The 13,941-nt window shown below is 42.8% G+C and overlaps 1 protein-coding gene across 4 annotated transcripts in view; it reads right to left on the bottom strand.

The window, feature by feature from the left end:
• The window catches only part of NFIA (nuclear factor I A), a 446,003-nt gene that overhangs the window by 192,100 nt on the left and 239,962 nt on the right, over positions 1–13,941 (bottom strand). The window lies entirely within an intron of this gene.

The raw sequence follows: 13,941 nt of genomic DNA, 5'->3' as shown, positions 1-13,941 counted from the left end.
GACTTACATTTTGTAATCCGGTATTGGGTTGGTGCCTGTGAGATTCCCTAATATTATAAGTGTCTTCATTTTTCAATATACTAACAGCTTGCTGTTGAGACATTAACCTTTTCATGTTTGTATTATTAACTACTTTTGCCTATATGAAAGTGCAGAATTAATAAGCTGCTTTAATTCACAGATCCATATGAATGAATTTCAGTCTGACTAAAGAGCTATGGAGATTGAATGTTGTTATTCTTCCAGCCCTAGAAATCTGTTTCTTCTAAGCCCTAGAACCTTTTCGCATTCTCTGGGCAACTGCCTCCGGTTCCCAGAGCAACAATGCTCAAAGGTGGAAGACCTGAGCATGCTTAGAGGCCTCAAAACTTAGGAAGAGCCAGGTATCTCATCTGCCATTGTCCTTTCTTCCTTCAACCTGTTAAGTTTGAGAAATGGGGGAGGACAGAAACTGGAAAAAATATGGCTGATGATGGTGGAGGAGGTTCTCTCTACCATATTTGTGTCTTTTTGAGAATTAGCCAAAAATGTCCAGAAAAATCACCCATAACTCTCAAGAACTCAGTGGTGAATAGTGACAGGATTTTAGTATCAAAACAGATTCTTGGTGTAAAACAGGGCCACTCCAAAATAAGAGGGAATTATCAGCAATGATCTGGTAAACTCTGAATGCTGAGAGTTGTTTAGAAAAGAAAAATGGGGAATTGGTTGTGGGAGTCTATAACAGAAATGGAATGCCCTTCTTCAGCCACTTGCAGTTTATAATATCCTGAAAGAGGGCATGGGTGGCTGAAACCCTGAATAGGAATGCTCCTATTAGGGAATGATAATATTGTAATATTTATTGTAATACATATTGCATTGCAATATTTTGTTACAAGTTCCATTTCAGTTTAATTGATACTGACTGAAGCTTATACTTATGGCAACAGTGTAGTTTGCCTTGAATTTTCAAGGTGCACAGAAAAAGTCTGAAATTTGAACACATTTTAGTGAGAACTCCAGACAAGATCAAAGTCATGATACCAAGCTGATTAAATTGAAAATCTTACTTATATTGCAATGAAGTGATGACACCCATCTTTGAGGTATCAAAACAGTGCTGAAAGAAGCACTACTGATGACTTTGCAGTTTGCATATTTACAATGGTATGTCTAAAAGAAGTTTCAGTTTGTACATTTTTGGAATCTCTGTTCAGTTCAACCAAACTATCAAAGATGAAGCAGAATGCAGAATTAGCATCTTGTTTATTGCCCAACATGAACAAATAATTCTTTCACTGATTTTTATAAAGGAAATATGAAAGGTTAAAAAAAACCTTGTATCACTGTGTCAAATTTCAGTATTGTGGGATAGCATCATTTTGTAGTCATTTAAGATGAAATGTCCTCCAAGATAAAACTCTAAAGCTATAATCCTGTGTACCTTTAATAAGGAATAACACCCATGGAATTCAATGGGCCCTAAGCAGATATGTTTATGACTGGGCTGCATTAGTTGTTAATAATTTGTATGCCACTCTTTTACAGGAAGTTCAAGCTTTTGGGTCACCCAGTTTAATTTTCAAAAAGATAAATTCAATATATATCATTACACATTACTTTCATCAAAGGTTTAGAGGACACACTGGTGAGGAAGTTATACAAGAAGTTTATGATCACTCTTAAACAAGAACAGAACAGCAACAGAAACCTTTCTGACATCACCTATCTGTTATTTAGATCAGTGCTATTTAGTGATTAAACCATATAATGACACTTTCTACACATCTCAATTTTGTTTCAGGAAACAATAAGTCCCACTGAAACATCTGGTAGTTTATTTATTTATTTATTTATTAGATTTATATCCCGCCCTTTCTCCCAGTAGGAGCCCAGGGCAGCAACCCCCCTCTCATCTCTAAATCTTAAAGATTTCTAGACCTCACCAATGATCTGAACAGCAACATGCTATTAGTGTTACAAGATGACTCAGACAGAATCTCAGTATATGACCTTGTGTTCTCTCACTGAATTGCACCAGTTTTAGAACTGCTCATAATCTCTCTTATATTGGTAATCTGAAGAAACAACTTCTCCATCTCCTTATCAGCTTGTGGGTAGTGACGGCTAGTGGTAATATGGCAAAAGTTGCACAATATCAGGAAAGACTGATATTCTGCTGCCATAAATTGGATTGCATTGTCAATTACAAGTTCATCTGAAATGCCAATATAAACAAAGTGAACAAATGTCTCTATAGTGTTGGTAGAACATATTTTTCTGACTACTGCATTATTCAGCTTTTTAAAGATCTACAAAGATGTGGATTTTCTCAGTTTTCTTGGTATCTGGGACCATTGGTGCATACCACAAGTTAGGCTCAATTATTTCCTTAATTATGCCATGTTCCCTCATCCTTTCTGGCTTTATTTACACCTTGTGGAACAAGGGATAGGGATCCTGCATGTTGTTTGCTTTGGCTTAAGGTCTTAAAACAATGTCCACCGACATCTCCAAACATTCTTTCTGTTTTTCCCACTGTTTGCAGAAGTGCCATTCTGACAACTACTGCATGATTGAGGAGATTATCTAGATTACAGCTTCTGAGGTCTTTGAGCAAGACCCCTCTCATAAATTACATTTCCCTTGGGGATACAGTGGGCATCAAACTTGGTCAGAACAGTCTGATAGTTGTATTTATGGCCCACTTCATCAGAGGTGAACATTGCAAAGCTTTGTTGGTGAAATCATGCAAATCTTCCTTTCTATTCAGGTCATGCAACAGGATTATTAAAGTGAAGGGGTCTGGTACAGAAAATGATACCAATTTTCTTTGCTAGAATGGAGTACATTTAAAACTTGTCTTCCCATACCATGCCATGCAAGACTTAGAGGAAACACCAGTCAGGAAGCTAGACAAGTACTTTATTGCCTCTCTAAAACAAAAACAGCAGCAGCAGGAAACACCCTGCTCCACCCAGGTACTACTAAGCCCAATGCCATCTAGGGACTTAAACATGTAACACTGATTGACATGTAAGAATGTAGTGAAGTATTATACATAAACAAGGGATGTAACAATATAGGATGTTGTAACTAAGGAATGTAAAAATACAGTATGTTGTTCTTAGGGTTTGAAATACAACAAAAGTTGTTTTTTGTTAATTCTTACACTTTCCCATATTTATCCCACAGTTCAAACCCAGTTTATTCAACCTTGCTATATTTAAAAACCTTCCATTTTTAAAAATAACTTTCAGTGAAGAACTTTTTCTTTCAAAATAAAAACAAGATGTTTGAGAATACCACCAATATAACTATGGCTCTGAAGACAGCAAGCCATCAAAATGTTTCAAAACACAATTCTGTTTTCTTGATTTTTATTTAGTTACTGAATATCAGACAACATATTTCAGACGTTCAGTGCTTGGTTATTAAATTGCAAAATAGTCCTAAAAATACAAAGTTCACATAAGACTTCGCAGCAGAGATTTTTATTTGATTCACAGTCCACAAACCTATTCAATGGTACACTGACTATAACTTCCAATATTTGGCATCCCTAAAAGGATAGTTTCCCCATGTATTACACACTTCATGTTCTGAAACTCACAAATCATATCCAGCTAAATCAACAGGGTGAGCAGGTAACATATTTGTTCTAAAGGAAAGAAACTTTCATACACATTTGAATTAAATTAATATCAATTAGTACATTTTCAGGTTAAGCATTCTTTTAATTTTCTTCTCTCTATAGGCACACACACACACACACAGAAAGGCACAGAAAGGGAGACAGAGTTATATTCTACCACCTACATAAATTAAGACTACTGAAAAAATACATAAACATACATATACTATCACCCTTAAAACAGGTTTCATTGCAGCTAGGGTAGGTAAGAACATAAATTATACAGTCACAACAGTGGCTGTATACTATAGTCAGCATGGATTTTTCACATTCCGCTATGTTAAATTGAAAATACCCCCCACGCCATTCTGCTGATTCCCATAAACTCATTTCAAACTTAAACCTTACAAAACCTATCATCCTGAACTCAGAAACACTTGTTTAACAGTCCTCTAAATTCTCATGGTGGTACACAAAACAGTCAGAAAGAATCAAGAGTTCAAACTGTAAAAAGAGAGAAAAACCAGAGCCCTTTTGATTTTTTTCTGTCAGGGTTCTCATAATCTGTTCAAATTCATTAAAAGTAAGCCATGTCCACAGAGTACCTGTAATCCTATTACTGACCTTGCCCCATACTCATGCATACCTTCATCCTCTGCAGTTTAAAAGTTAAAAAAAAAAAACCTGGCTGATTTTTAATTAATTTAAGAAATTTAGCATTGAACTCAATGATAAGGCCAGGCAGGCATGCTCAGTAAGAACCAACTGTCAGTGTTCTAAAAGCAGAGTCACAGCTGCTGGGCTTGCCTAATCAGGGGGCCACACCCACACCAGACCTTTATTCCACTTCCAAAGAATCCTGGGAAGTGTAGTTTGTGAAGGGTGCTGAGATGAGACTCCTATTCCACTGACGGAGCTCCAGTGGCCAGAGTGGTTAAACAGTCAGCCACTCTGATTGAAGTTCTGTGGGAGGAACAGGGCGTCTCCTAGCAACTCTCAGCACCCTTCACTAACTACAATTCCCAGGATTCTTTGAGAGAAGCCATGACTGTCTAAAGTGAAATAAAGGTCTGGTGTGGAAGTGGCCAGGGACAGCTTTGGTTTAAATTTGGGTGGGAGGCTACATGTGCCTGCTGTAGAATAAAACGGTAGGGGAAACTCTGAAAAGCTATGACACTGTTCACAAAGTTTTCCCTTTGGAAAGGAAAGGGGCTTCCCCTCTGCCCAGTGACCACCCATCCAATCCCCTCCCCCTCTCATCCTTCCCCTCCCTCTCCCCCATGGTCAGTTTTACCTGTCCTAAGCATGACTGCACGGGAGTAAATCCACTAAACTCAAAAAGCATGGAAATGATCAAACCTGCCCTGCCCTGCCCTACCCTCCCACCTCCCTCTTGTACCTTCCCTTCCCCTTCCTTCACCCCTCTCTTCCTCTTCCCAATCCCTTTCTTCCCCTCCTCCTCCTTCCACTCACCTCCCCCTCCTCCCCCATGGTCAGTTTTACCTGTCCTAAGCATGACTGCACAGGAGTAAATCCCACTGAACTCAATAAGCAGGCAAATGATCAAACCTGTTCTCCCCTCCTCCTCCCTCCCATCACCTCTTTTGCCCCTTCCCTCCCCCTTACTTCACCCCTTCCCGCTCCCCTTCCAATCCCCTCCTTCCCCATCCCCCTCCTTCTGCTCCCCTCTCCCCCCTTCCCTCTACTCTCCCCTCCTCATTCTCCTCCTCCCACATGGTCAGTTTTACCTATCCTAGCCATGATTGCACGGGAGTAAATGCCACTGAAAAAAGCATGCAAATTATCAAACCTGCCTTCCCCTCCTCCTCCTCCCTCCTGTCTGCTCCCTCTTGCCCCTACCTTTAGGAAGTTTTAGGAAACTTTTCCTGGTGGATTCCAACAAATCTTAAGTGGCAGAGTATTGGAGGATTAAGAAATCTATAGATAAGGTTTTCAGGGTATGTATTAGCTAGAGTTATATGGGGATGTTTCAGAAGAGTTGTACTGTGGGATCTCTGGTGGGGCTACTAGCAATATGTAATCAAAAATTTTCTCTACTTTGATGACTAAATGGTTTCTGATGAGAGAAAAAGCATGACAGTTGAGCTCAACTGTCTTCTTCTGATGCAGCATCTGATTTCATTATCAGGTTTTCTGAGACTTTTTAGCCCTTCAACAGGATTTCTTGACTTTCACAGGAACAGTAACATTATATCAAAATCCTAACTCTGATCCTGAAACTTTATCAGTCTCTAAAAACCACAAAAGCTGCAGCCTTTTCACTAATGTAGAAGCCTCTTGACCTTTTTTATTCAAACAGTTCTACTCTCTGTTTTTCCATTGAGAACCTGGGTATACACATGTATAAATCATGAACCCGTTAACAATTAGAATTGAGTAGAATAATCCAGGTGATTCTAACCAGAAAAGTTATTCTTTGTAATGAATAACAATTACATTTATAAATAACTATTTGCAGTAGATTATGGGTAGAAGACTGAAAGAAAAGAATACTATTAGGTAGTTCACATATGGATACAGATCATTTTTTCACTGAGCAGGGTACATCAAATGTCTCCATTGAAATTAGTTTTGGAGAACAGCAATATGAAATTGTTTCTGGTCTTTGATCACACATGGCTCTTTCAGAAATCAAAGTTGTTTTGGCAGTCATGACAGTAAAATACTGAACATACTCACTGTGAAGCAACCCTCAGTGAACTCAAGTGGGCCCCAACTATATCTCAATAAACAGGTTTAGAAGTAGGCTATATGTAATTTTCCTTTCACAGAGACATGGCTGATAACATCTACTATCCGGTAAGTAGAAGCAACAAAGCATATTTGCATAGTTTGCTGTGAATAGTAGTCATTGGCAGTGTCATTTGGGAGCCTGATATAAATAACAGGACATGCAGAGGTGACCTTATTATTCCTGCACTGCTAACCTCCAGGCTAAATAACTGCAAGTTCATTTAATCTGGGACTTCCTTTGAAGATTATTCAGAAACTTAGTGAAAAATGTGGTTTGCAGTGTTTAGAAACGTGCAACTAATGCAGAATATGGCTGATGCTTAAACCACTCCATTTGTGAGCACTTTTCAAAGTGCTGGTGCTTACCTTCAAAGCCCTGCATGGCTTTGGACTAGGGAATTTAAATAAACATCTATTATCCGCTTTCCTATATACTGAGATCATAATCACAGGCCCTCTTCTGGATGTCCCCACCATCACCCAATATTCTGGGTGCCTCCCCAATCTGGGGAGAGGGCCTTCTCAGCTGTAGCACCCCATTTAAGGAATTTTCTTCTAAGGAAGTTTCATCTAGCATCTACTGTATCTTTTCAGCATCAGCTGAACTTTTTCTCCTGTTCTTTTAACTCCTAAGGCCTTTTCTGTGGTGGAACCCCACATGTGGAATTCCCTTCCTCATGATGTATGACTGGCAACATAATTGCTCATGTTTTTGTATGGGACATGTTTGTAGTTTATATTAGAGAGCACAAACCTGCAACAGGAATGATGAGGGCATCCCTCAGGCTCTGGGACGATGACTAGAATGAGAGACGGAATTGTAGCAAAACTGGAAAATCTTACCTCTCACATTTGGTTTGCAGGAATTATTGAAAATGAAATGGACTGTCGATTCCGACTTATGGTGACCCTATGAATAGGGTTTTCACGGTAAGCGGTATTCAGATGTGGTCTACCATTGCCTTTCTCTGAGGCTGAGAGGCAGTGATTGGCCCAAGGTCAGCCAGTGAGCTTCATGGCTGTGTGGGGATTCGAACCCTGGTCTCCCAGGTTGTAGTCCAACACTCAAACCGCTATGCCATGCTGGCTCTCGCAAGAATTATTAATGCTGCATATATTATTATTAATGCTGCATATATTAAGGTCTTGGACTATGACGTGGGAGACCAGGCTTCAGATCCCCACATAGCCATGAAGCTCACTGAGTGTCCTTGGGCCAGTCACTGCCTCTCAGCCTCATGAAAACCCTATTCATAGGGTCGCCATAAGTCGGAATCGACTTGAAGGCAGTACATTTACATTTTTAATATGTGAAGTGCCATCCTATTGCTTTTTGAAAATATATTTTAAAAAGAAAAAGACAGAATGCCATTGCCCATCTTTTGGGAACAGTAAGCATAAAAATCATTTTTATTATTTTTATTTTTATATGTTGTTCTCTGCCTTGATATATTCTTATGAAAGTGCAGATTATAAATAAATAAATGAAATCCCTTTACTAAGGCCTTTGTGGGAGACTGACATGTTCTGCTGCTGTAAACTGATGCCATTAAGTTACATTGTAAATACTATACACAGTGTATTTTTTTTTAATGTTTTAGCTATTTTAAGTGATGTTTTGTTTTAATGGAGAGTGTTGTCTTATTTGTAACCCACCCTGAGATCATAAATTGATGAGAATTTGAAATGATCAATCCATATATATAATATTATGATGATTGTAATGCTACCAGTTTTATCTGCTGCTTTATGTTTTTAATAATTATTATTTTACCATTCCGTTTGGTTTTACCAGATTTTTCTTAATGTTGTGAGCCACCCTGAAAATAAATATATTGAAGGGAAGCACAGAAATCAACTAAATAAAGAAAATATAGGCAACAGCTTTATGCGATGCCTTCTTCCCCCACTGACCTGACAAAACATTAACATTTTTAATATGGGGGTGATCCCTTGCTAGGTATATAATCCAGGGATTCACAAGGAATGGAAAGTGGAGACAGACATTTCTAGTTTGTTATTTGCATGCAGAGGACATTGTGAAAAGCAGACCTGAAGCTGTACACCACAGGGGAAGTTCTGTCTCTCTGTGTGCTTGTTAGAGTGAATGATGATACTTCAATGGTGCTCTCTAGCACCCCTCTAAATCCCCATTCCTAGCCTGGGGTGGGCATTTGAAAACCCACTTAGGCGGATTTGCTTACCACCTGAAAGTTTCACCAGTATCAAATGTTTCCTTACAGCACAGATGCAGGTATTTATTTATTTATTTATTATTTAATTTGTATCCCGCCCTTCCTCCCAGCAGGAGTCCAGGGCGGCAAACAAAGCGCTAAAAACACTTTAAAACATCATAAAAACAGATCTTAAAATACATTAAAACAAAACAGCGTTAAAAACATTTTTTAAAAAACTTTAAAAATGGGTTTAAAACATTATTTATTTATTTATTTATTAAATTTATTAGTTGCACATCTGGCTGGCAATCCAGGCACTCTGTAACATATAGTTACATTAAAATATTAAAATCTCAACCAATAATAATAAAACCTAACCCACCCCAAAAGCATGTTTGAAGAGCCAGGTCTTCAAGGCCAGGCGAAAGCTCATCATAGAGAGGGCATGACAGAGATCATCTGGGAGGGAATTCCACAGAGTGGGGGCCACAATTGAAAAAGCCCTCTCCCTAGTCCTCACCAGTCTAGCTGTTTTAACTGGTGGGATGGAGAGGTCTTTCGAGGCTAATATAGTTGAGTGGCATTGCTGATGTTGCTGGAAGAGCTCCTTCAGATAGACTGGGCAGAAACTGTGCAGGGTTTTAAAGGTCAAAACCAACACCTTGAATTGGGCTCGGAAAACAACTGGTAACCAGTGCAACTCCTTCAGCACTGGAGTGATGTGATCTTGCCTACAGCTGCCTTTAATCAGGAGAGCTGCCGCATTCTGTACCAGTTGCAGTTTCCAGACCGTTTTCAAGGGTAACCCCACGTAGAGCACATTACAGTAGTCTAGGCGAGAGGAGACCAGGGCATGTACCACAGATGGGAGCAGATAGCTGGGAAGGTAGGGGCACAGCCTCCGTATCAGATGGAGTTGATACAGCGCCACCCGGCTCACAGCAGAGACCTGAGCCTCCATGGACAGCTGGGAGTCAAGAATGACCCCCAGGCTGTGGACCTGGTCTTTCAGGGGCAATTGCACCCCATTGAGTACCAGGTCAACATCCCCCAGCCTTCTCTTGTCTCCACAAACAGTACCTCGGTTTTGTCAGGGTTCAGTTTCAGCTTATTCCTCCCCATCCAGCCACTCACCGACTCCAGGCACTTGAACAGGGTTTCTACAGCCAACCTCGGTGAAGATTTAAATGAGAGATAGAGATGCGTGTCATCTGCATACTGGTGACATTGCAGCCCAAAACTCCTGATGATAGCCCCCAGCAGCTTTATATAGATATTAAACAGCATCGGGGAGAGGATGGAGCCCTGTGGCACCCCACAAGCGAGAGGCCAAGGATCCGAAACCTCATCCCCCAGTGCCACTCTCTGGTATCTCCCAGAGAGGAAGGAGCGGAACCACTGCAATACAGTTCCCCCTATACCTAACCTCTCCAGGTGGTCCAGGAGGATACTGTGGTCAACGGTATCAAAAGCCGCTGAGAGGTCCAGGAGGACAAGGAAGGTGCATTCGCCCCTGTCCAACGCCCTCCTCATATCATGTACCAAGGCGACCAAGGCAGTTTCAGTCCCATGTCCCGGCCTGAAGCCGGATTGAAATGGATCCAGATAATCCGCTTCCTCCACATGCACTTGCAACTGGTTCGCTACCACCCGCTCAACCGCCTTGCCCAGAAATGTTAAATTTGAAACTGGGTGAAAGTTATTTAAATCTTGGGGATCCAAGGAAGACTTGGTTTTATTACTGCCTCCTTGTGGGCCGATGGCATTACTCCCTCTTCCAGGGGCGTATTTACCACCGCCTTGATCCCCTCGCCCAGTCTATCCTTGCATGAGCCACGACGGGCAAGGGTTGAGTAAGCAAGTGTTTGGCTTTAAGGTTGAAAGCACTTTGTCCACTTCATCAGAAGGAAGAAGCTGGAACCGATCCCACACCACCAGTGCGCCACTGGCCGACTCTGGCTCGCTCACTGTGTCCACAGTGCACGAAATAGCACTCTTTATACGATCGATTTTATCCGCAAAGTGCTTTGCAAATTCCCCACAGGAGGTCTTAGTATGTTCCATTGGTTCTGGGGCAGCTGGACAAACCAGGCTCCGGACCACTTGGAACAGCCTCCTGGGACAGCACTCTGTGGATGCAATAGCGGCAGCATAAAAATCCTTTTTTGCTACCCTTATCGACACATGGTAGGCTGCCGCCACCGCTCTAACCTGTGTCTGGTCATCCTCAGAGCGCGATTTCCACCACTGGCGCTCTAGCCATCTCACCTCCCGCCTCAGAGTCTGTAGCTGTGGTGTATACCACGGCGCCATCTGAGCTCTATTCAGGGGGAGAGGGCGTTTCGGAGCCACCCAGTCTAATGCCCTGGTGATTGAAGCATTCCACTCCCTCACCAGGGTCTCAGCTGAGTGCCTGTATGCATGCTGCAAAGGATCCCCAAGCGCATTCAGGAATCCATCTGGATCCATCAGATGTCTGGGGTGGACCATCCTAATGGGTCCTCTACCCCCGCGGAGGGTTTGTGGCATTGACAAGTCCATCCTCACCAGGTAGTGATCTGACCATGACAAGGGGTTAATGGATGTACCCCCCATTTTCAGATCACTCCCCTCCTCTCCCAAGACAAATACAAGGTCGAGTGCATGGCCCCGTTGGAATAAAGTGCAGCTCCCAGACAGTTTCCATGAAGTCCCGAGGCGCCCCTGTGAGGGTGGCCTCCGAATGCACATTGAAGTCCCCCAACACCAACAAGTTTGGGGACTGCACACGTACATCCGAGACCATCTCCAGCACCTCGGCCAGGGAGTCTGCCATGCAGCGGGGTGGACGTTACACAAGCAGAATCCCTAGACTGCCCTTCGGGCCCAACCTCCACTACATGCAGTCAGCAACCTTGGTCTCACGGAGAGGGGACCTGGTGAGAACCAGGGACCCTCGGTAAATAACCACGACTCCCCCTCCCCGACTACCAACCCTCGGCTGCTGTGCATACAGAAACCCAGACGGTATATAAATTAAATTAAATAAATAAATAATAAATAAAAGGCTTGTTGAAAGAGGAAAGTCTTCAAAAGGCGCCAAAAAGATAGCAGAGATGGTGCCTGCCTAATATTCAAAGGGAGGGAATTCCACAGGGTAGGTGCTGCCATACTAAATGTCTGTTTCCTATATTGTGCAGAACAAACCTCCTGATAAGATGGTATCTGCAGGAGGCCCTCACCTGCAGAGTGCAGTGATTGACTGGGTATATAAGGGGTAAGACGGCCTTTCAGGTATCCTGGTCCCAAGCTGTATAGGGCTTTGTACACCAAAACTAGAACCTTGAACCTGGCCCAGAAGCAAATGGGCAGCAAGTGCAATTGTTTCAGCAGCGGAGTGACATGTTGGCGATACCCTGCCCCAGTGAGCAGTCTCGCTGCTGCATTTTGCACCAGCTGCAGCTTCCAGACCAACCTCAAGGGCAGCCCCACATAGAGCGCATTACAGTAATCCAGCCTAGAGGTTACCAGTGCTATCCCAGTCCAGAAACGGCTGCAGCTGTCTCACCAGCCGAAGCCGGTAAAAGGCACTCCTAGCCACTGAGGTCACTTGGGCCTTTAGCGACAAAGATGGATCCAGAAGCACCCCTGGATCTGGATGAACCTGCTCTTTCAGAGGGAGTACAACCCCGTCCCAAGCAGGCAACTAACCAATTATCTGAACTCGGGAACCACCAACCCACAGCGCCTCCATCTTACTAGGATTCAGGCTGTTTATTGGCCCTCATCCAGCCCACCACTGAGTCCAGGCACCGCTCCAGGGCTTGCACGGCCTCTCCCGATTCAGATGTTATGGAGAAATAGAGCTGGGTATCATCAGCATACTGCTGACAACTCGCCCCAAAGCTCCTGATGACTGCTCCCAAGGGCTTCATATAGATGTTAAACAGCATGGAGGACAAGATGGTACCCTGCAGCACCTCACAGCACAGCTGCCAGGGGGCCGAAAGACAGTCACCCAGTGCTATTCTCTGAGAGTGACACTGGAGATAGGATCGGAACCACTGTAAAACAGTGCCTCCAATACCCAGCTCACCCAGTCGGCCCAGAAGGATATCATGGTCAATGGTATCAAAAACTGCTGAGAGATCATGTAAGAATAACAGGGTCGCACTCCCCCTGTCCTTCTCCCGATAAAGGTCATCTATCAGGCCGACCAAGGCCGATTCAGTCCCATAACCAGGCCTGAACCCAGACTGGGATGGGTCAAGATAATCTGTTTCATCCAAGAGTACTTGCAGTTGCTGTGCCACAACCCTCTCAATCACCTTCCCTAAGAAGGGGGTATTTGCAACCAGTTGGTAGTTGTCACAAACCAATGGGTCCAGGGTGGGCTTTTTCAGGAGTGGTCGGATCACCGCCTCCTTCAAGGCGGCTGGAACCACTCCCTCCCACAATGATGCGTTGACCACACCCTGGATCCATTCGGTCAGACCCCCTCGGAAGCTTTAATAAGCCAAGATGGGCAAGGGTCGAGAGGACATGTTGCTGGCCGCATCATCGCAAGCACCTTGTCCACGTCATCAGGCCGCATCAACTGAAACCGTTCCCAAGAAGTTGGAGCAGACGTTGCACTGGACACCTCATTGGGGACTATATTCAATGTTTTTCTCCAGAACTCTTAACTGCTCTACCCTAATTCTTAACTTCAAAGTCCTTTACTTTTTAGCAACTCTATTTACCTAAACTGTACCCTATTAACTCCTGTGAAAAGGTTCCACACAGTGGTAAAATCACAGCAACCCTAGCTTCATTTTTGTGAGAGGGCTTTTAATTCCCATACACTGGGAAAGAGATTGTCTTTGATAATAGAAATGTAAATCAAAGCTTGCTGTTGTTTATTCCAGACAGACATTTGTGTGTTAAGTCTGTTTATCAGGCAACACTCTGTCTAAGCCAGGAAGCAGCCTTTGTGAGAAGATGTCTGCAAATATATTTCCCAAGAGCCTTTGCAGCAAACTTTTGTGGCCAATCCCACCAAACTCCCACTCCTTGTTGCTCTACCAGTGAAATTGTACTAAGGCAACCCATAAGTAGATGAGCAAAAACAACTAGCTAGACTGTGCTGATGAGCATGAATGAAACCAAAACATGTGCGCACAGTCTGCTGCCCTTTATTCTAAGCAGACTTTGTGTATTACATCTGTTTAGCAAGCAACACTTTGTCTGAGTTGTCAGGCTTTGTAAAAAGGAGTTCCCAGAAACTCCAAGGTAACTTTTTTTGCACAAAAAGTCCTTATTACTGGCTATATCACACAAGCTCTATATGGGATATGATTATGATATTAACAAGACTCCAAAAATCTGCATAAAATTTGGCTTCATATTAAATTATTCCACAAAGTTATCGCATCA

This window comes from Rhineura floridana, chromosome 6 (genome assembly GCF_030035675.1).
Source record: "Rhineura floridana isolate rRhiFlo1 chromosome 6, rRhiFlo1.hap2, whole genome shotgun sequence".
Classification (NCBI taxonomy): Eukaryota; Metazoa; Chordata; class Lepidosauria; order Squamata; family Rhineuridae; genus Rhineura; species Rhineura floridana.
The sequence above is the reverse complement of the archived record's forward strand: the minus strand, read 5'-3'. Positions and strand labels throughout refer to the sequence as shown.